This window comes from Pristis pectinata, chromosome 1, assembly GCF_009764475.1.
Source record: "Pristis pectinata isolate sPriPec2 chromosome 1, sPriPec2.1.pri, whole genome shotgun sequence".
In the NCBI taxonomy this organism is placed as follows: Eukaryota; Metazoa; Chordata; class Chondrichthyes; order Rhinopristiformes; family Pristidae; genus Pristis; species Pristis pectinata.
Window position 1 is genome coordinate 53,315,259 of NC_067405.1, and position 22,372 is coordinate 53,337,630.

A 22,372-nucleotide genomic window follows, 5' to 3' on the forward strand; every position below is an offset into this window, starting at 1 on the left:
TTGTGGCTGCAACTCATGCAACTTAAATTCTACTGGAGTTTGGAAGTCGGCTTGCAAATCTTGTGCTGTGTAGACATCAGTATGTACTGAAGACCACATGGCTGGTCTCTGTGCAGACCTTTGATGTAATTCACCTTGGTTCATAAAAGTGAGCCAAAGCATCTTGGTGCTGTCTGGATTGCCAATAGCAAAGGCTGGGAGATTGTAAATTCCACAGGTGCTCAATGGAGTCCTGTATTGAATGCATACAAAATGGTTAGAAGGGCATATCAGTGATCAGCAGGATGCTCCTTCAGCTCAAAAGTGGGTTAAATACCACCAATTACTCCCATAACTGCAGGTAGGCGGGCCAAACAGTCTGGTGCAATGAATTAAGCACATCATCGGGCGGGGGGGGGGGGGGTGGAGGAATATCTCCCAAAAAATATTGATCAAACGTTATGATATTTACTTTTTATGGGCTGTAAAATATCTGAAGCATTGAGAAGTAGTGGAAAAATGCAAGTTCTTTCCTCACAGAAGGATGGCTGTGCTAATGGAGGTACTGTGATGCAGATGAAATATTAAACACCTATCTCTGATAGGGAATGTAAAAGATCACGTCACACTTCTTGAAGACAGAGTTCTCCAGAGTCCTATCTAATATTCAGACTGTTGAACAACACTGACTTCGAATGGGTGTAGAATATTTGAGCTTCATAACGATTGCCATTTAAGGCTCATTATAATGGTAAATGATCAGGTATTTGTTTATGTGCCACAAATTAATCCACAGGTATAGAATTATCAAAAGATACAAGCCAAAATTGATCTCTCCTGTCCATTTTAGGTGTGGCTACTGTTTTGGTAGAGCAATCCAATTAGTTCTCCCCTGCATTTCTTTTCCCTAAAGCTCTTTATCCGATTCTCTTCTGAAAGTTATTATTAAATCTGGTTCCACACAGTGCATTCCAGATGAGAACAACCCGCTGGGTTTAATATTATTGTTTCTAGTTCTTTTGTGAAATTCTAAACATGAGGACCCCTCTGGGTACTGAGACTATTGCTAAGAGAAACCATTTCTTCTTGTTTGTTTTGTCGAAACCTGAAATGACTTTGAACATAGTATCAAATCTTTTCCTAACCTTCTGTGCTTCAAGAAGTCCAGTTTCACTCATGCCCACCCCCCCCCCCCATATAACATATATAAACCAAGATGTGTGATATTATTGACTTATTTTTCCTTTTGGTAATTCACTTGTAGTTGATTAATACTTGAATGTCTTCTAAACTTGTTGACCAACCTCCTGTGTGGGAATTATTGAACCCCTTCCAAATTCCAAAAACCCCACTCCACTGGGATCTCCCCTTTATGTATTTTACTTGTCACATCCTCTAAGAACTCCAGTAGATCAGTCAAACATGAGTTTCCTTTTCTAAATCCATCTTGGGTCTGCTCAATTCTACATTCCTTGTGGATTTCTGCCTTTACATTCATTCCTTTATAGATTCAAGCATTTTCCCTCCCACTAATATTTGGCTAATAGGCCTATATTTTCCTGTCCTCAGATACTGGGATCACGTTTGCTACCCGTTCAATGCACAGAAACAATCCCAGAATCTAGAGAACCTTGGAAGATAAGCGGAGCATCCACTATCTTGAAAATAATCTTTCAAAATTCTGGGATGCAATTCATTGGTTTCTTGTGAGCTATCAGCTTTCAAGCTCACCAACTTCTCCAGTATTTTTTTCATCAATATTATCCTTCAGTTCCTCATTCTCACTAAATCCGCCAAGATTTTGATGCCACTGGATTGGTAATTTGAGAGATGGAAGTAGAAAATGCTGGAAATGTGCATCGGGGCAGTCAGCATTTGAGTTAACAAAAGTTAACATTTCAATTCCAAATTTCAAAATGAAATCATGTTCTAAGTTGCAAAGAAAGTTTGGCAGGGGGAGTAGGTTGTTGAGAAGGCAGAAGCGAAGGGCTGTGTTAGGTGAAGATCAGGAGAAATGAATGTCATCTGGGAAACTACTGAGTTGTAAATTTTAATAAAAGATGTAGGTATCTGATTAATTACATTCTTTTGGGGAAAGGAAATCTGTTGGCCTTGCCAAGCCTGATCAATGCAAAATACATTTTGTTTTGTTCCTGAGAACCATTTGTAACCTGAACTATTTGTAAATCGGAAATGAACAAAAACAGTGTGTGGGAGAGGATCATGGAAGTAGCTGTGATGGGAGAGTGAGCAGGTGCGGAAAAAGCAGCTGCCTGCTGGCTTCACTGACTCAGAGTGAGCAAGTGTGTCTTGGGGGGGGGGGGGGGGCTGCTGTTGGGAGAGAAAGCACGAAGGCACACACAAATGCAGTGTTCCCACCCAGCAGAAGATGCCTGCACCCCAGCAGCAGCCGGCAAACCCACCCCCATCCATCTCGTCAGTCTCTGGAATGCTCGTCCCAATGTACAGGCAGTCCATAATTCTGGCATGGATGACATGGGGAGGACCTGCACTGGAACAATGTATTTGATCCTTTAACTCCCCTGTGAAATGCTCAGTTCAAGGGACATTTGTGGATGGCCTAGTGAGCATCACTGCATCTCATGAATGACATTTTTTTAAAAAAAAACAACCTGGTGGTTTCATAATTACTATTTATGTTGCAAGCTTGTCTTTTAAATCTGTATATTTTAAATTTTCCAACATTGATGGAATTTCAACTTGCATCTAAGGTTCATTAATTCAGATCACTGTATTACTGTTCAATACCATACTAACTATGCTGTGAAACATAGCAAAAGTCTTGTGTCCAATATCATTTACAATCTCTGATAGCTGAGCTGAGGGCAGTTTGTTGCATTTTAAATGATCACCCAATATATTTCAAATCAGATTAATGTACAAGGAGTAAAGTAATATATTTATTTGTTGAATCATTTCCAGTTAACAAGACTATCTTCTGTTTCTGGATTTCAGATAAGTTCCCATTCCTTTTGATAAATTATAGTAGGAACACTTTGGAAGTTTTAAAGCTGTTCTGTGTGTGGAAGAATCATCAGTTGTCTGTGCCCATTGGCTTGTTGTTGCAAAGAATGATATAAAATATATGGCACAGTAGTTCTGGACAGTATGGAATCATCCATTCCATGTCTACCCTATCAATCCTTTTCATAATTTTAAAGATTTCTTTTCTGATCTCCACTCAGTCTTCCCTTCACTAAAACAAAAGGAATGGCTACCTGGTCTTTCTTATCTATAGTACTCAGTTTGGGAATCTTTTAGCTTTCCTCCCCCCCCCAATGATAGTTAACACAACTATTTTTCTTGGCTGTGATAGATATTGTGTCAAGATGTATATTACTTTTTTTTACTGGAGATTTCTCTCATTTGGGAATGTGTTTTTATGAAAAATGGTTTCCTTGTATCTAGACTTATTGGAGGTTAATCTTCAAAGATTCTTAGAGAGCAACACAGCATGAAAGTGAGTAGTGAACTTGGAGTTGTAGGTAGTCATATGATTAAAAATCAGGATATTAAACTGTCACCATAACTTTCAGAGGATAAAGTAATCCATGAATGAGAATTTTGTTTTAAGGGTCCCTTAAGAAAGCAAGTGGTGGTAAAAGAGGGAAAGGTAATAATGTGATGCTTAACAGATGCAATCTTATGGTTAAACATTTCAGAGCTATTTTCTTGTCAACATCAGTCAAGTGGATGTAATGTGGAGGAAGAAGCGGAACGAGAAGTAATCAGTAAAAGATAACTCAGGAAATCAAAAATGGGACTCTGTAGAAAATTCTTAAGAGTGGTGCAAATGCAGAAGTTACAGCTAGACCTTGAGGCAAGTAAAATGAGAGGAATTTGGATGTCACATTGGGGAGAAAGGAATAGAGAGCTAAGCTGAAAAACACTGATGCTGGAGGAACTCAGCAGGCAGCATCTGTGGAGAAAAGCAGGTGGTCAATGTTTCAGGTCAGGACCCTTCTTCAGGACTGAAGATAGGAAAAGGGGAAGCCCAATATATAGGAGGGAAAAGCAGGGCAGTGATAAGTGGACAAAAGAGAGGAGGTGGGGTGGGCACAAGGTGGTGATGGGTAGATACAGGTAAGAGAGAGTTATAGGCAGGTGCGGGGGAGATGGGGAGAACAGAACCACCAGGGGATAGGTCAAAGGTAAGGAGAGGAAAAAAAGGGCGTAGAAAAACGAGAGGCTAGGAAAGGGAAGGAAAGAAGAAGCATGGTTTGGGGTAAGGGGTGTGGGAATTACTTAGAGTGGGAGAATTCAAGCTGTTAGGCTGCAGGGTTCCAAGATGGAAAATGAGGTGCTGTTCCTCCAATTTGCGCTTGGAATTCTCCTGGCAGTGGAGGAGACAGGACTGTGATAGTGTTTGGGGGGGTGGTGGTGGTGGAGTTGAAATGACTGTCAATGGGGAGATGCAGATCTTGGTTACGGATAGTGTAGGTGTTCTGCAAAATGGTCATCTAGTCTGCATTTGGTCTCGCCAATGCAGAGGAGGCCACACTTGGAGCACAGAATACAGTCAGTGATATTGTAAATTGGGATGAAAAAGGATGGGACGAAGCTTAAATGGAGCAGAATGGGCTGTTCCTGCTGAATTTTTATGTAATAGACTTGTGATTTCTTTGGCATCTCTGAATATGTCTTCAACAGATTTCTTTTAGCCACTTGCCAGGCACAACACAACCCTCTTGGCCTTCACTGCAGCCAGCAGTCTCCTTTGTTGCTGTAGCATGGGCTTTGAAGTGGTGCAAGGGAAATTATGTCACATGGTGGGTGGCAGAACATCTGCAGATGTGTAATTGTGAAAAGGAAACTGGATACTTCAATTGACAGCTGGCCAATAAAATTTCAGAACTCAGTTTTTGTTAGCCTATATTATTTTCCTTAATAACCATTATCATTGTTTTGTACAATTTGCTGTGGAGCTGATTTGGATCAACCTCATGGTAACAATTATGAAAAGTGCAATTAGAACTTATGTGGGTGCTGTTGCTCAATATTTAGTTGTACTTGCATAATCCAATACCTATAAACATTCCCATTCGTGGACTAAACCTGGTGGAGTAATACTTATGGAACTGACTTTAGAGTGGTCCAACTGAGTCACAAAATTGTAGATTAAAGTTTCATTCTGGGATTTGTGCTATAATCCAGATGGACAACTGTTGTGTAATGAGAAACAAAAGGACTGCAGATGCAGGAATCTAGATGATTCCAAAGAAGGGTCCTGACCTGAAATGTTGACCGCCTGCTTTTCTCCATGGATGTTGCCTGGCCTGATGTTTTTCATCGTGTTGTGCAATGTGTTCTCTATTTTCTGAGGTGCTTTCCAGTATGACATTTTAAGTTTCTTCAGGGGCACGTAAGATCTGCTGGACCGGGCTGACTTTAGAACTTCCATTAATTTCTTCCCACATCTGTAAGTCTTGGGCTTCTGCTGTCCTACTGGGGTCCCCCAGCATTACACTTGGAATCAGCCTCTCCAATACCAGCTGATAAATCAGGCTTTGTGTAGGACTGGGGGCTGAATTCATTCTGATGCTGAATCTTGTGGATGGAGAAGAAACTTTACTTAAATTATTTCACTTTAATGATTTGTGTATGCTTTGTGTTTTTGATTGATTTAATTGATTTTAAACCTAATTTACATATTTTAAAATATTATTTACTGCAATCTTCATTTGTTAAACATCTCTGAATATCAGAGAGACTTTTTTTTTGGATTTAAAAAAAAGCTGTGGGCTTCAGCAGAATATGAGACTACTTCCAGCTTTGCCTCCTGTTAAAGGCTGTCAGAGTTTCAGAGGTAGACCACACTTGATGCTTATGCAAAGCCTTGGTGGTAGTTTTCTCCTTTTTATACTCTGCCAAAGCCTTGCTCCATGGAGGTTTCCTGGTTAAAAAGGATCAAGTTGATCAGTCAATTGGATTGATACCATGGGCAACAGTTCCATTTGAGGGACTATTTCCAGTATGATTTAGCCCATTATTTTGATCGATAGAAGTTCCATATTCTTGGCAAATTTTTGTCATCAACATGTCAAAACAAACCTTATCAGGTTGCTTGCTTATTAGCAGAGTCATGAATAGCAACAGAAAATGAAAATAAACTGCAGCTGCAGGAAATCTGAAATTAAAAGCAGAAAATGCTGGAAACACTAAGCAGGTCAGTTGGTATCTGTGTGAAGGGAAACAGAATTAACATTTCAGTTTGAATACCTTTTCTCTTGGAAAAATTAATTAGTTCTCTTTCTGCTGCTTGACCTGCTGAGTGCTTCCAGCATTTTCTGTTTTTATGTCCTAAGTAACAACTTAGCTGCAAAATTTGCCAATGAAAGAATAGTGCTGGTAATTCAGAAGTCAGAATAAAATGCTTTCAGAAGTCAGAATAAAATGCTGATTTAATGCAAATTCTTTCTTTCCTTAGTGCATGCATCAATAAATAAACCATCCCCCTTAGCATTCACATTTTTAACCACCAAATATTTCTAAGATTGGTTTTGAAAGTATGTCACTGACATTAGTAGACAAATTGTTCTGAGTTGTACATTTGGATGCACTTCTTGGTTATGAGTAGGCAGAAAATGCGTTTTTACAATATGAGTTCTAAAATTTGTAAATTGCTAGTGGCTATCAAAATATATTAAGTTTTGACTTCTGATGACTTGAATTTCAAGATGAGTCTGCAGTTTTGAATTTTTACTTTAGTAGTATTTTGCAAAGAGAAGTTGTAAACAACTGAACAATTCTAATATTTAACTGCACAGAAGTCTCAAAGTTTGTAACTTTCTGGATTGGAGTTGGAGGTGCATTTGATTAAATTGCAAAGGATCTGGAAAGGGAACCAAACCCATTCACTTCTGGTTTAAGTGTCAGTGGGCCAAGGTATAGGTGGGTACATAAAGTATATTGGATTTGAAATAGAATTAATCAAGCTGCTGGCCTTCATTTTAATGGTTACTATGTTTTTCTCTAGGCTTCATCAATCCTGGTTACTGAGAGCAGGCAGGAAAGACTGGATCCATAAGGTAAAGGCCTTAAAGCTATTCCAACAGTCCAAATAAACTCGTAAATACTTCTGCCTCTTCAATATGATCCCTCTTATCACACTACACCACTGCCATAGATTCTCATATTTAGCATGGAGCCATCCATTCCCCTTCCCTCTTAGTCTCAATTCACTCCCCCCCACCCCCCCCCCCCCCCCAAATCTCTTCTGCAAATGTGACCTTTCCTTTCATTGCCAGTGGATCTACCACGATTGCAACTGGCACCCCTCAATTCCCCACCAGTCCCACATTCTTGCTCCTGCTGACCTTGTTCAAGGAGGTCTTGGTTTATTCTGCAGTTTCCTGACCATCAATCCTTGGGTGCAGTTTCATTTGGCTGGAATTCTAAGAAACCCTGTTTTCCTGGGTCCTGCCCTCTCCCTGTCTTGAACTTGCCCCCAGGCTAAAATTCAGTTTACAAATCATTTCAAAATCAATTGGAAGCAAATTGTAATTTGTTTGAATAGATGTTAATCTAATTCATTAAAAATATAATTGCATTAACTTCTGTGCCACTGTCAGTTTTGAGAGTTTCCAACTACAGTGAAATTGTAAATGCTCCAATCTCACTCAGTGATTAAGAGCAAGGAAAATGTTATCTTATGTACTGAAATTGAGTTTTTCTCACATTGTTATAAATGCTATAAAATGCCAAATCATTATCATCTTTAAATGTCTCATGATTAAGTCGATCAGTGACGTTAAATATTTAATAAGATGTATAGGGGAGCTTTAAATTTTTGAAATTTGACCTACAGTGTCTGTGACTGAGTATTGATCAGAGCAGGAGGGAACGGTTTTGTTATTGGAGCTTTATGTGAAGTTTCTACTTGATGATTATGTTTAATTGTCACTGGATTTAAAGCAAGAAGCTACTCAGCATGTGCTGGAAAATCAGAAGTGGCAAATTACGTGACAGATTAGTGAACTGGAAGTGAATAATTAAGAAAGTCAATGATTGTTATGAGTGTTTACCTTTGGGTAGGGATATATGTGAAGATTTACTGCGACTTCAAAAAGAATGGAAGAATTAGTACAAGTGACTAAAACAATTGTAGCCGGTCTTGCAGGTAGTTAACAATTTCTGTTAGATGCAACTGATATGTATTCACTCGGTTTCTTGTATATTAACAGACCAAATGCTCTGTTGAAACTGACAATGAATGCTGGAGAAGTAATATTCCAAGTCATGAGTGAGCACAAATGGATTTGATCTCCAGTGTGCTAAATTTCCAATCTGAGTTGCAATGAGCAGAGGAATGTTATAGAAGTGATACACTTGTACATTAACCATGTATCACTTCCAACAATTGTAGATGACCTTGCATTGACCTGTAATATTAACACTGATTCTTTCATCATAATGTTGCCTGATCTGCTGCATATTTGCAATGTATTGTTTCTATTTTGGATTTCTTGTGGCGACACTTGTGGGCTGCCTCCAGAGCACTCTACGTAAAAGATGCATTTCACTGTGTTTTGATGTACATGTGACTAATAAAGATATCTTAGAAATTATAACCCTGTTATCTGTCATTTCCATCCCACTCCACACCTTTGATTCAGGTTATGCTTAAAATAAGATTTTTGCAAGTTTTGATAAGGTTTTCTGTATGGTTTCATCAGGGTCTATTTCTCATGGAATGGAAAATAAATATAGTACTGTGGCAGCCCGCACAGGCAGGACTCGAACCGCCATCGGGAGCCGTGGGCAGACACGTGGTAGTGCGTTTGGAACTACCCGCTTGGGGCGGACCCTCCGGGGACAGTCGGATGTCACGTCTGCCCCGCGGGTCGCAAGGGCCCATGGGATGGGAGATTTAAGTGTGCGATTTTGAATCAGTAAAGGGCTTTTGAGTTCAGCACTATCTGCCTCCGTGTTCCTTTAACACGTTGCGTGTGGCTACATTGGTGACCCCGACGTTCCAGACGGCATCTGGAGCCGGTGACTCAGCAACCAGCCATGAGTTTGAGCAACTCGCACAGCGTGATCTCTCTGAAGCTCCCGCCTTTCTGGGCCACTCAGCCCCACATTTGGTTCGAGCAGGCTGAGGCCCAGTTCAATATCAGAGACGTTACAGCTGACGCCACACAGTACTACTACGTGGTCAGCACACTCAACCAGGACACGGCAGGCCGGATCATCAACTTCCTACGCCAGCCACCAACGGAGGACAGGTACACTAAGCTTAAGGCGCTCCTGATCCGTACCTTCGGAGTCTCCCACCGTGAACGGCCCCACGGCTCCTACACATGGACGGTCTGGGCGACCGCATGCCATCCGAGCTCATGAATGATATGCTGACGCTTATGGATGGCCATAAGCCATGCCTTTTATTTGAACAGTTGTTCCTCGAGCAAATGCCAGAGGACATTCGCCGCCTCCTCGCGAGTGAGGATTTCAGCGACCCACACAGGGTTGCGGCTAAAGCAGACGTCCTTTGGCAGAGTAAGCAACGTGGAGCAGCCTTCATTCGCCTAGCCACAAGCGCACACCCCAAAGCCCAGGCCCTGCAACCGAAGCCATCGAGACCCACGGGGGAAAAAGACGAAAGTTCGGAACAATGGTGTTTCTATCAGCAAAGATGGGGTTCAGGCGCGTGCCGCTGCTGTCCACCATGTACTTTTCTGGGAAATGCCAGGGCCAGCTGTCGCTAATGGCTACGATAGCTGGCCACCGAGACAGCCTCCTGTACCTCTGGGACCGACACTCCGGGCAGCGCTTCCTGGTAGACACTGGGGCCGAAGTCAGCGTACATCCCTCCTCGAACATGGACACTCATAACGCGGTCCCAGGCCCCGAACTCACCGCTGCAAATGGCACCAGTATTCGGACGTACGGCCCGCGAACTATCTCACTGTGTTTTGGGTCCAGCCGTATCACTTGGACTTTCACGTTGGCAGCGGTGTCACAGCCACTACTAGGGGCAGATTTCCTATGAGCCAACTGCCTCCTGGTCGACCTAAAAGGCCAGCATTTGGTCCACACCGAGACATTCCAGACTTTCCAGCTCGGAGAAGCCAAGCTACTGGCCCTCCACCTGGATTCCGTGTCCCTCCTGGGTAACGAATTCGCCAGGGTGTTAGTGGAATTCCCCTCCATAGTCCGCAGTTCTCCACGGCCGACCCCAAGCATGGCGTGCAGCACCACATCCCCACGCAAGGACCGCCGCTGCACACCCAAGCTCGCAGGCTCCCACCTGACAAGCTCCACCTCGCCAAGGAGGAGTTCCGTAAGATGGAAGAGATGGGAATCATACGCCGCTCAGACAGCCCATGGGCATCCCCGCTGCACATGGTGCCCAAGTCCGCAGGAGGATGGAGGCCCTGTGGAGACTACAGGAGGCTCAATGACGCCACAACCGCTGACAGATACCCGGTACCCCACATCCAGGACTTCACGGCAAACTTGCATCTTCTCGAAAATCGACCTGGTCAGGGGATACCATCGGATCCCAGTGCACCCCGACAACGTGCTCAAGACAGTCCTCATCACCCCGTTCGGCTTATTCGAATTCCTGAGGATGCCTTTCGGTCTCAAGAATGCAGCCCAAACTTTCCAAAGGCTCATGGACTCAGTGGGTCGCGGCCTGGATTTCGTTTTCATTTACTTGGACCATATCCTGGTGGCCAGCAGTTCGCACCAAGAGCACGTGGCACATTTGCGCCAACTCTGCCAATGCCTGAGTGACCACGGACTGGCAATCACTCCGGTGAAGTGCCAGTTCAGGCTGACGGAGATCAACTTCTTGGGCCACAGAGTCAACTGACATGGCGCAGTTCCCCTACCGGACAAGGTCCAGGCCATCTGCCAGTTCCCCAAGTGCAGCACGGTCAAGGGCCTGCAAGAGTTCGTAGGGATGGTCAACTTTTATAATTGGTTCGTGCCAGCGGCGGCACACATCATGAGACCCTTGTTCAGCCTGATGGCCGGCAAGGCCAAAGAGGTGGCATGGGACGCGGAGTCCACGGAGGTGTTCGAGCAGGCCAAAGAGACGCTGGCAAAGGTGGCCCTCCTAGTGCACCCGAGAGTTGATGTACCCACGGCACTCACAGTCGACGCTTCCAACACAGCTGTTGGCGGAGTCCTGGAGCAGCTCGTCGAGGGCCAGTGGCGACCACTCGCTTTCTTCAGCTGGCACCTACGACCACCAGAGGTGAAGTACAGTGCTCTTGACAGAGAGTTGCTAGCGCTCTACCTGGCTGTCTAGCATTTCTGGTACTTCCTCGAGGGAAGGGAGTTCACCGTGTATACAGACCACAAGCCCCTCACCTTCGCACTGGCCAAGGTATCAGACCCATGGTTGGCTCCGTAGCAGAGGCACCTGTCCTTTATTTCAGAATTCACCACGGACGTCCGCCACATCGCAGGGAAGAATGATGTTGTCGCCAACACACTGTCTCACCCCTGCCTCCACTCAGCAGGCATATCGTCCTCAGGAATAGACCACACAGCACTGGCGGAAGCACAACGTTTGGACACCGAGATCCAAGCTTACCACACTGCCATTTCGGGGCTCCAGTGGAGGACGTCCCCATCGGCCCGGCAGCAGATTGACTCCTGTGTGACGTGTCTACCGGCAAACCCCGACCCGTGGTACCAGCAGCATGGAGGCGCCGGGTGTTCGACACGCTGCACGACCTGGCCCACCTGTCCATCCGGGCATCCATCAAGCTGGTGGCGGACAGATTTGTCTGGCACAGTTTGCGCAAACAGGTCGGACGCTGGGCCAGGACCTGCATACACTGCCAGACCGCCAAAGTCCAGCAGCATGTGAAGGCTCCCCTCCAGCAGTTCTAGCCGACGCACAGGAGGTTCCAACACATCCACGTGGACATCAGCGGCCCCCTGCCAGTCTCCCGGGGTGCCAGGTATATCTTTACCATGCTAGACAGGTTCACCAGATGGCCGGAAGCCGTACCGCTCGCAGACACGTCCACTGAGTCCTGCGCCAGGACGCTCATTGTAAACTGGATTGCCAGGTTCAGCCTCCCAACGGACATCACCTCTGACAGAGGGGCGCAGTTCACGTCTGGTTTGTGGACAGCACTGGCGCAGCTCCTGGGCACCCAGCTGCATCACACCACAGCGTACCATCCCCTGTCCAACGGTTTGGTAGAGCGATTCCACCGGCATCTCAAGTCAGCCTTGATGGCGCACCTCAGGGGCCCCAACTGGACAGATGAGCTTCCCTGGGTCCTACTGGGCATCTGTACAGCCCCCAAAGAGGACCTGGGCACCTCCTCAGCAGAATTGGTCTACAGCGCCCCCCCGACGGTCCCGGGCGAGTTCGTACCAGAGGCCTGAGGTTCGGAAGAAACTCCAGCAGCGGCACTAATGAGGCTGCGGGACAAGGTAGGGACCGTGGCATTGGTCCCGACCTCCAGGCATGGTCCCACACCATCCTTCACCCCTAAAGACCTCAGAGTCTGTGAGTATGTCTTTATTCGCAGGGGCATGCACAGGTCACCTCTACAGAAGCCATACGAGGGACCCTTCAAGGTGATCCGGCACAACGGATCCACGTGTGTCGTGGAGGTAGGTGGCCGGGAAGAGACTTTTACAGTGGACTGCCTCAAACCGGCGCACTTGGACATTGAGCAACCAGTGAGGGTACCCGCACCGCACCGGCGAGGCCGGCCCCCCAGGCAAGCCACACAGACTGGGGGCTCCACTCCCCCGATGGACGTTTCTGGGGGGGAGGGTGGTGGGGCGTCCTGCACACGCGGGACTCGAACCACCATCGGGAGCCGCGGGCGGACGCGCGGTAGCGCGTTTGGAACTACCCACTCGGGGTGGACTCTCCGGGGACAGTCGGACGTCACATCTGCCCCGCAGGTTGCAGGGGCCCATGAGATGGGAGATGTAAGCACGCGATTTTGAATCAGTAAAGGGTTTTTGAGTTCAGCACACTCTGCCTCCATGTGTTCCTTTAGTAGCGCGTTGTGTGCGCTACAGTACCTAGAATCTTAATCACATGCCTTTCTTAGGTAGTTTGCACAATTGTTACGAACCAGCAACAAAAGAAACACACCGAGTCATGATTCAGTGTTTAAAAACTACTTTATTAGTAGCTACTTATGATAATAAGAAAAATAAAAGTAAAAATGTTAGAATGTTAGAAGTAATAATGTTAGAATCTTAAACATTAACCCCCAAACTAAATTCATAGCGTGTGTGTGTAGCAAACTCCCGAACTCCAAGTCCAGGAATGGTTCTTGAAGTTCAGTTTAGCAAGTCATAAGGTGAAACGTGAGCAAAGGCTTCTTCAACAACCACTGTTGGCTGAAGACAAAACGTAGATGTAGAGAGAAAATAGAGTAATTATGAAATCCAAATAGTCCACTTTGGAACCCAAACGACACCTCAGTGTTTACTCAGCAGTGACCACTCCACCGCATCTGCCTCACCCCGAAAGGCATCCGAGACGTGGCTGTCCACACAAGTACCTGTTTCCCTCTACAGGTTAACGACAAAGTGGACTCCACTGGATTACTCCAAAAATCCGTACGTGGATTGTAGTGACAGACACAGTTATTGTTTCTCATCCGTCGATAGAGAACCTAGCAGGCTGGTCCCTCCCTCCTCTGACTGACTGCTCCAAAAACATCATTACATCCTATATCTTCTGTTGACATAAGCACGACACACGCACACGCACACACACACACACACACACCACTATGCTCTATCTTAAAGGGACATTCACTAATAGTAACCTAGTCCGTAACACAATTCAGTGGTAAACTTTAAAATTGCCACATTCTCACTCATGAATCTACCTCTCTGAGATATTCCATAATGTCACTTTAGCACTTCTTGCACTACTTCAGATTGCGCTACTATCTTTGCAACATTCTATTGTTTTGCACTCATCGCTGTATTTATTGTATTTATTATTACCATGTATACTGTTTACTCTGTGAACTTCACACGAGCATTCTGAATCTGAACTTGTCAACATGGAGACCATTAGTTCAAATACATTTTCTCATGTATTGTTGTGGAGTAAAAAAAAATTGTTGGTATTGTCTCCAAATAATATAGTGTTTCCAAAGTCAAATGCCTTTTCTCCACTAAATTGTTAAAGAACTTATGTTCAGGAAAGAAGTAACTTCAACACATTAATTGGAATACCAATAAATCAAGCACATTGATGTACTTCTAATATTATAAGGGAGTGATACAGTGAGCTTGAAGGTTTCAATGTTTATGAAGGGTACAAAGCTACTTGATCATGAGGAATTAGTATTGTCTTGAAGTAGTTTTCTACTTGACTGAAGGAGAAGGTTTTGCAGGGAAAACAGAATCTCAAGGTGTGGAATAGTGACAAAGGAGTGATATGTGAATGGAACTTGGTTCAGGATATCGGCAATAGCATTTTAGATTCTGTCAAGTATGAGGAATGTAGACTGAGGGACCCAGCTAGGAAGTACTGAAATAGTCAAAATGAGAGGGAACTATGTGGCTGGGGACTTCTAAATACCAAGTAAAATGAGGAAGAGTCAGAGGTGGACAATCAAATACAGATGGAACTGGATGGATGTATTGGTGTGTGGAGTAGAAAGCATATTGGGCTAGATTGATTTGTTTGCATGTGGTGCCACAAGGGCCTTCCATTTCTCATTTTTATAAATTATTCTTCATAGGCATAAGAAGAATGAAATTTAAAGATTCCAGCAGCTTGGTAGCACATATTGATCATGTGGGAAGATGATTATGTGAATTTGACATGAGAATGTTGATAGGTAGGAAAGCAATAAAAAAAAAAGTTAAGAAGGTAAATGATGTCCTGAATTTTGCAAGTAGGAACATTATACGTAAAAATAAGGAGCTGAAATGGATAATTTTCCATTTGAATAAATGACATATTCAATGGTCTGGAAAAATATTATTGGTTTTAATAAGTCTAGTGGAAAGAGGATATTGGGCCAGATTATGTTTGACCTGGCCAAGTTCACTGGCCACCATGACCTGTTCTCCAACCTTATCCCCGCACCACCCCACCATTATGTAACATGGCACTAATGAGCCTTCATACTGTATCTAATGAAGTTTGAGAGGCACCTAGGCCTCGGACAGTGGAATTGAAGTTCCATTATGCCGACTGCGCTGTTGGCCTTTTGACAGCTGTGCTGCCAAGTGCCTTTTTTTTTCAACAGCTTCAATTGAGTTTTCGAAAAAAAAAAGTTGTTGGTTTGATACAAGTGGTATGACTATGTAAAGCATGGTAAAAAGAATCATTTCAATGATCTCATTGCGTCAAATTGTGCTTCACTGAGTGCAGCAGTCGGATATTTATGGAACAGGCATTTAGGTACACTTGAAAGAGATTAGTAATTTAAAAAAATATTAAAATAATTCAAAATAACACTCAACAGATCTACATTAATTGAAGTTTGCTATTAATTACAGAAAAACAAATTTTTCACATCATTTCCCTCCAGATTGATGCCTCCCATTTGAATGAACCATTCTGGGTTAGAGACATGAGCTCTGCTAACAAAGCCGATAGCCCGGAGACCAAGTGTATCGAAACACTTCGGTATCAATTATACAGAGTCCAGCGACAGAGTGGGAAGTCATGTGCCAGCTTTTGATCTCCAAAGCCTTCTGCACCATGTTGCCCAACCTGGAAGCAGAATTAGAGGGTGGATGAGTGATTAAACTATTGCCCACAATGAAGCATGGTCAGTCTCAGTGAGATCATTGGGAATGACCCTTTTAACCTTTGCACAAACCAACAACTGACAATTTATACTTCATGGTGTTGCTCTTAGATTCCATATTTAGTTTTTTTTTAAATCAGCTTCTGTATTTCTAATATGAGAGTGTATTTTGTTAATTAGCATTTTGTTTATTTTACCTCAAAATTCCACAGTTAACTTTTGACATACTATGAAGATTATTATTTTTGCATCTCTTTGATCTTGCCATTGTTGCTTCTGGATATTAGTCTGGCTATCAACTGAACCAGAAATTTTGAACTATTATTATTGAAGAAGCTGTCATAACACAGCTGTGCAAATGTTCAGCAAACATTGCAGGTAATGTAAGACTTTGTGCTAATTTTGCTGAGGTCCATTGAAGATGGAGTTTATAAATACAAATTTTATTGATTTTACAAAAAAAAAGCAGCAGCTTTTATTTAAACTATTTTTGACTTACACTAAATGATATAAACTGTTTTGGTTATCCATGTACAAGGTTTTTGTTTAAAATTTTAAGTCTTTAATGGCTTTAAGTCTTCAATTATTTACATCTAATTTCAACATTTCATCTGGTCACCTCAATTTCCTTGTGTTCAGTTCTTTAATTTTTCTCTTTGCTATCCTGTTTGAATACTCTGCATAATTTACTGGTTTTACCAAATCTGAGAGAGTCCATTTTGCTGCTTAATTTTGCAAATCTTTTAAAACTTCTCATTATACTCTGTTGATAGACTATGTTGTTTGGCAAATATTAGCCTAGATTTTCCTTGGGCAGGGCTATTGGTGGCCAAACCTATTTATTTGCATTCGATAGTTTAGCAACAGCAGTATGTGTGGTTAATTCAAATACTCATAAGTTGCTGGGCAAGTTCTTTCCATTTGCAAACAGTTTTGTATGAACGAATGCTCCCAAATCCCCCCAAAAATTGAATAAGTTGAGCATTTTGTACCACAAGTTCATATACCCTTTTAAAAACAAAATCTGCAATGTTTCAAGATGTGTGGTATTTGAGCATATTGATGCTTTAAATATGTCACAGAATTCAATTTCCAACATTGTTGCCAGTGTTTAACTTTCAAAGTACCTCTGAGTGGGGTGATTAAATTGCGTAACTGAATGTATTCTTTAATGTGGTGCCAAAGAAAACAAAATGTTTCCAAAATTTTAAGTTACGATGGCCTGATGCAGATTCATTTGGGAAATTGATTCAGATTAAATATTTATGAATTCAGTTGAATCTTATCTATCTTCTGTATTTAAACCATTTCATATTTCTTCAGCTTGGAAAATATTGCTATTCAATGAAACATCTCATTATTTCTACACATGAAAAGATTTTTCATCAACTTCAAGTATAGTGCCATGTAATGGATGTACAAACTGGAGATTTTGGCAGTATGTGAGCAGGAAATCAGGGCAGACTAACTTGAACATTTAAGGAGTAGATTGTTGGCAACGATACCAATCTTTAAAAATAACTTCTAATTAGCCTTCATTTTCTGAATGTCTAGTTCTCTTATTTTTAAAAAAATATTAATCTGTGACTATTGACATTGGAGAACTTTATAGAAAAAGCTGTTGATTGCAAAGAACCAAATTCAAAGGACGTGGCCTTCATGAAAAAATATTTGAATTTTTGCTTGAGAAGACGTATTGCCAGTTTTACCTGAAAAGATCTTGTACAGAAGCACATGTCAATGATACTTAAAACCATTTATGATATTCTTTTGTGCTTACAAGTAGAGTTTGCAAACAGATTTCACAGATGATATAGTTAATATTCCAAAGTTATTAAAAACTCTTGATTTAAATGTGAATGTGTTCCCCAGTTTAGAATTACAAAATACTGATCACTTCATAACATTTTCTCAAAGATTGTTGTTGAGTCATGTGGCCTCAGTAATATTACCAGGGCCTTCAAGGGTTGGTTTAGACAAAATTTGCTGCCCTAACAAAGTAGGGACAATATATTGGTTAAGGAAAAGTAATTGGAAACATTTTCATTAAAATAGAAAACACATTGCAAATCTTTTACTCCAGTTTTAGTTGAATCTTTCAGATTACATTCATTGAACACCAAGTAATAACTTCTGAGGTTTGTCCTCATTTTTCACAAATGATTGTGAAGTACTTTGTGCTGAATCTAACATTTACAGGTTTATTAAAGCATAAGATTTTATTATAGTCAATTACATGGCATGCTTTCACTTTTATGCTTTCCAGTACAAGTTGTAGCATGTGCATATTTAGCTCCTTGAATATGAGGTAGTTATCTATCTCTTAAGCTTTTAGGAAAAACGGTCACTGTGGAGGCCGTTGTCCCAAAAGCAGTCTGTAGCCGTACGCAATGCGCTACTAAAGGAACACACGGAGGCAGAGAGTGCTGAATTCAAAAGCCCTTTACTGATTCAAAATCATGCGCTTAAATCTCCCATCCCATGGGCCCCTGCGACCCGCGGGTTGGACGTGACGTCCGACTGTCCCCGGAGGGTCCGCCCCGAGCGGGTAGTTCCAAACGGGCTACTGCGTGTCTGCCCGCGGCTCCCAATGGCCGTTTGAGTCCTGCGTGTGCGGGCCACCACAGGTCTATGATTCTGGAGTGGCCAAAGCCAAAGTTTGAGAAAAGAGTGGCACTACTGTGTGTTAATGGAGTTTGAGTTGGAGTATGTTTTTGAATTCTTCCATTTTTATAAAATAAGCTGCAGCCTATTATGAAAACTTTCTCATAATTCTGGGTTTTACAGTGTTTCAGATTTGACAGTTGATTCACACGATGCTAACACAAGGACAATGAATACAGCCTTCTCATAGTAGCCTAGTGCGGCTCCTGGTTTGACACTTTGACTAGTGTACTTCTTGAGGTGACAATCCTCCGACTGAATCAGGAAAGCTTTTCTTGGTGTTTGCCAAAGTTTTAGTGACAAGTACTCAGTTCAGGGTGCTATGTGACTTTGAATTGATGGTGGTGCTTTGATACTGTTGGCATTGCTTATTCTTAGCAAATTTATCCTTATAAAGAAATGTTGTTGATGTAAGATTGAGTTGTTGCCAAGTATTGTGTTAAAAGGTTGATGCTGCATCCACAGTATCCTGCTGTGGATTGGGAGTATTGACTTGAGTTTTAGCATTGCTATACAAATGGGCTGCTTTATCTTGTGGCAAGCTGATTTTGTGAACAAGTGGGTGAAGGACTGATTCTTTGTTTTATTATGTCCTTCAGTCAGCAGGTGAAACATTTGTAATCATTTCCTCCTGTCCCTATGGAGAAGGTAGGCGAGCTCCTCTTCCTCCTCACACATGTGAATGTATGAACAGAACAATTGCGTTTTTGGAATCCTACTTTCAGGAATCTCAAAGAAAAATCAATAATATCCCTTTTTGTTTCATATTTTTGTTGAACTTATTTCAGAACTTGCTGTCTGAACTGTACAACATATGGTTGTACACTGCAAGCTACGTAGAACATTTTTGTACCACATGTTTAAAATTATTTACGATGGCAAATTAAATATTTCTGTTTTGTTGAAGATGCATGCATTTAGCAAGCTCAAAGAAAATAAACTTTCTGTAGGATGAAATACAGCCTGCAACTTTTTTAAGAGATAACATATAAGTGATGAGGAAAATTGTTCTTAAAGTCAGATTGGGCGAAATAGAAACTTTCAGAGAAAAAGAGGGGGGAGCAAAAAAAGTCCAACAACCTTCTGGTTTAAAGGAAGGAAAATGGCTGTAGTTGGAGCATTTGACTCTTCAACCCAGACATGAGAGGAATGTTGCATGATACTATCGTATTTCTTTGCTGAAACTAACATTGAGGTCGCCATCTTGAGGTCACCTAATTATTGTGGGTGGGAGCCACAATTAAAATGGAAACTTGTTGAGCCTGGGGAAATCTACTAACAAAAAATATAAAGAATTGGTGGATTTTATTCTAAAGCCAAGTAAGATCATACAGAAGACTTAAGTTTGATTCACAGTTTAAAAAAACCTGAAGCAGTGGTTACAGATGTAACTGAATTGAGGAAGTTATCACATAACTTTTATAATGGTGACACTCTGTCTCTTGGATACTAAGGTTTCGGGTTAGTACACAGAATTAATGATGACCAGATTATTAGAGGTGAATCTAAACTTTGGAGAATGCACAGAAAATAACCATGGCTGGCAAGCAAAAACATACAGGACTTGCAAGGGAGACCACTGTGGACAAGCAGCAAAGTGTTGTGTTCCCAAGCAAACTGAACATCTGAATACTAGTTTAAAAGATCACATCCCCAGGATTGTAAACACAAGCATAAAGTTGAGCAAATAAAATGAAAGTAAGAAATTAAAGCAAGGCGCTCAAAATTTTCCACTATTCTTTCTTCCACATAAAGGAAGCAAATGAATACGATACTACAGAGTAAGTAGAAAATGGACTGACTAAACAAAAGTCGAACTGGTGATTGTTATCGTGAAAGTGCATGACGAGGGCATGACATTTTAAACTTGGCACTGAGTGGGGTATTACTATGATGAGCCTGACTAAATATGCAGCTGGGTGAACTTAAGAAGGACTGCTAAATCTGAGAACCTTTATCGTTGAAAGCATTATAGCAGCTGGAGTTGCTTATGTGATAATGAAATACCAAACATAGGTTAAAACATTGCCACTCATAGTTGCTGCAGGTTCTGGACCACACCTGTTGAGAAGAGACTGGCTGAAAGAAATTCCCTTGGATTGAAAGTACATTCTTCATGTGCAGATGGATGAGGCTGGAACATTGCAGGAGGTGCTAAGATGGCATGAATCCAAAGATGAGCTTGGTATGTTGAATGGCATCCAAGTAGAACCCTGGCATTTTACCACAGTTCTCCAAGTCTTAAGTAATGAAATCAAAATCAGAGGCAGAAATTGACAGGCTTTTTAGAGAGGAAATAATTGAACATGTTATGTATTCTGAATGGGCAGTGTCACTGTGCTACTATTAAAGCATGATGGATAGGTTAGATTTATGGAGATTGCAAGCTGACTGTTAATTTGGGTTTGTCTGAGACTAGAAGATTTATTTGCAGTTTTGTCTGGAGGACAGCAGCTCACTTAGTTGGACATGCATGACTAAGTGTAAGAGGAGCATTCTAACAAGTTATTGACTGTTATCGCACACAGTCTTGTTACCACCACCCCCCCCCCCCCCAAGAAAAAATGACTACCCTGGGAATGTCCTGCACCAGTTATCTTCTAGGGAACCATGGAGGGACTGCTGCAGGACATTCCCAGGGCTCCTGTATAACCTGGGTATGGGAGACTTAAGAGGGAAACAAATGTGAAATTTGGAAGAAGTTTTGAGCAGATTAGAGAAGGAAGATTAGAGAAGCAAGAGTACTTGGCAAACTAAGTATAGTACTTGCAACTATACCCATTTCAAGAAAAGATTAAAGCCATCACCAATGCTTCTACCCCAACTAACTTAACTGATCAGAAGACATGTCTGGGATTCTTGAATTATTATCATAGGTTCTTAACAAATGTTCATAGTTCCATTGCACAACATTCTGTGAAAGAATGTGAAGTAGAGGTGGACTGAAGGTCAAAAGGCTCCTGTGCATTCCAAAGAATTGCTACAGTTTTCTAATTGCTAATCAACCACTCAATTGACAGTTAACCACATCGTGGTTAAAATAGACTCTAACATTGAGTGAAAAGCGCAGCTTTATACCAAGTGATAAGTGAAATTTGCCCTTACAGAATTTACAAATCACTGCCCAAAAATTTGAGATGTGGAATATTGGTATTGGTTTATTATTGCCACTTGTACCAAGGTACAGTGGAAAAACTTGTCTTGCATACCGATCGTACAGATCAATTCATTACACAGTGCAGTTACATTGGGTTAGTACAGAGTGCATTGATGTAGTACAGGTAAAAACAATAACAGTACAGAGTAAAGTGTCACAGCTACAGTGAAAGTGCAAGGTCACAATAGTGAAGTCATTGTCCATCTCATTGTATAAAGGAACCGTTCAATAGTCTTATCACAGTGGGGTAGAAGCTGTCCTTAAGTCTGGTGGTACGTGTCCTCAGGCTCCTGTATCTTCTACCTGATGGAAGAGGAGAGAAGAGAGAATGACCCAGGTGGGTGGGGTCTTTGATTATGCTGGCTGCTTCACCAAGGCAGCGAGAGGTAAAGATAGTCCAAGGAGGGGAGGCTGGTGTCCACAACTCTGCAGTTTCTTGTGGCCCTGGGCAGAGCAGTTGCCGTACCAAGCCGTGATGCATCCAGATAGGATGCTTTCTATGGTGCATCAATAAAAGTTGGTCAAAGGGGACAAACCGAATTTCTTTAGCCTCCTGAGGAAGTAGAGGCGCTGGTGAGCTTTCTTGGCCATGGCATCTACGTGTTTTGACCAGGACAGGCTGTTGGTGACGTTCACTCCTAGGAACTTGAAGGTCTCAACCTTCTCGACCTCAGCACCATTGACATAGACAGGTGCATGTACACCACCCTCTTTCCTGAAGCCAATGACCAGCTTTTTTTGTTTTGTTGACATTAAGAGAAAGGTTGTTGTCATGACACTATTCCACTAAGCTCTCTATCTCCTTCCTGTACTCCAACTCATCGCTGTTTGA

At 42.4% G+C, this 22,372-nt stretch overlaps 1 protein-coding gene across 2 annotated transcripts in view; it reads left to right on the forward strand.

Annotated features, from left to right (window-relative positions):
• The window catches only part of LOC127576532 (PTB domain-containing engulfment adapter protein 1-like), a 273,626-nt gene that overhangs the window by 117,014 nt on the left and 134,240 nt on the right, over window positions 1-22,372 (forward strand). For both annotated transcript variants that reach the window (XM_052027044.1, XM_052027036.1), the window contains exon 2: window positions 6,977-7,028. The gene's annotated coding sequence lies outside the window, so the exon portion shown is untranslated. The remainder of the gene's footprint in view (window positions 1-6,976; window positions 7,029-22,372) is intronic.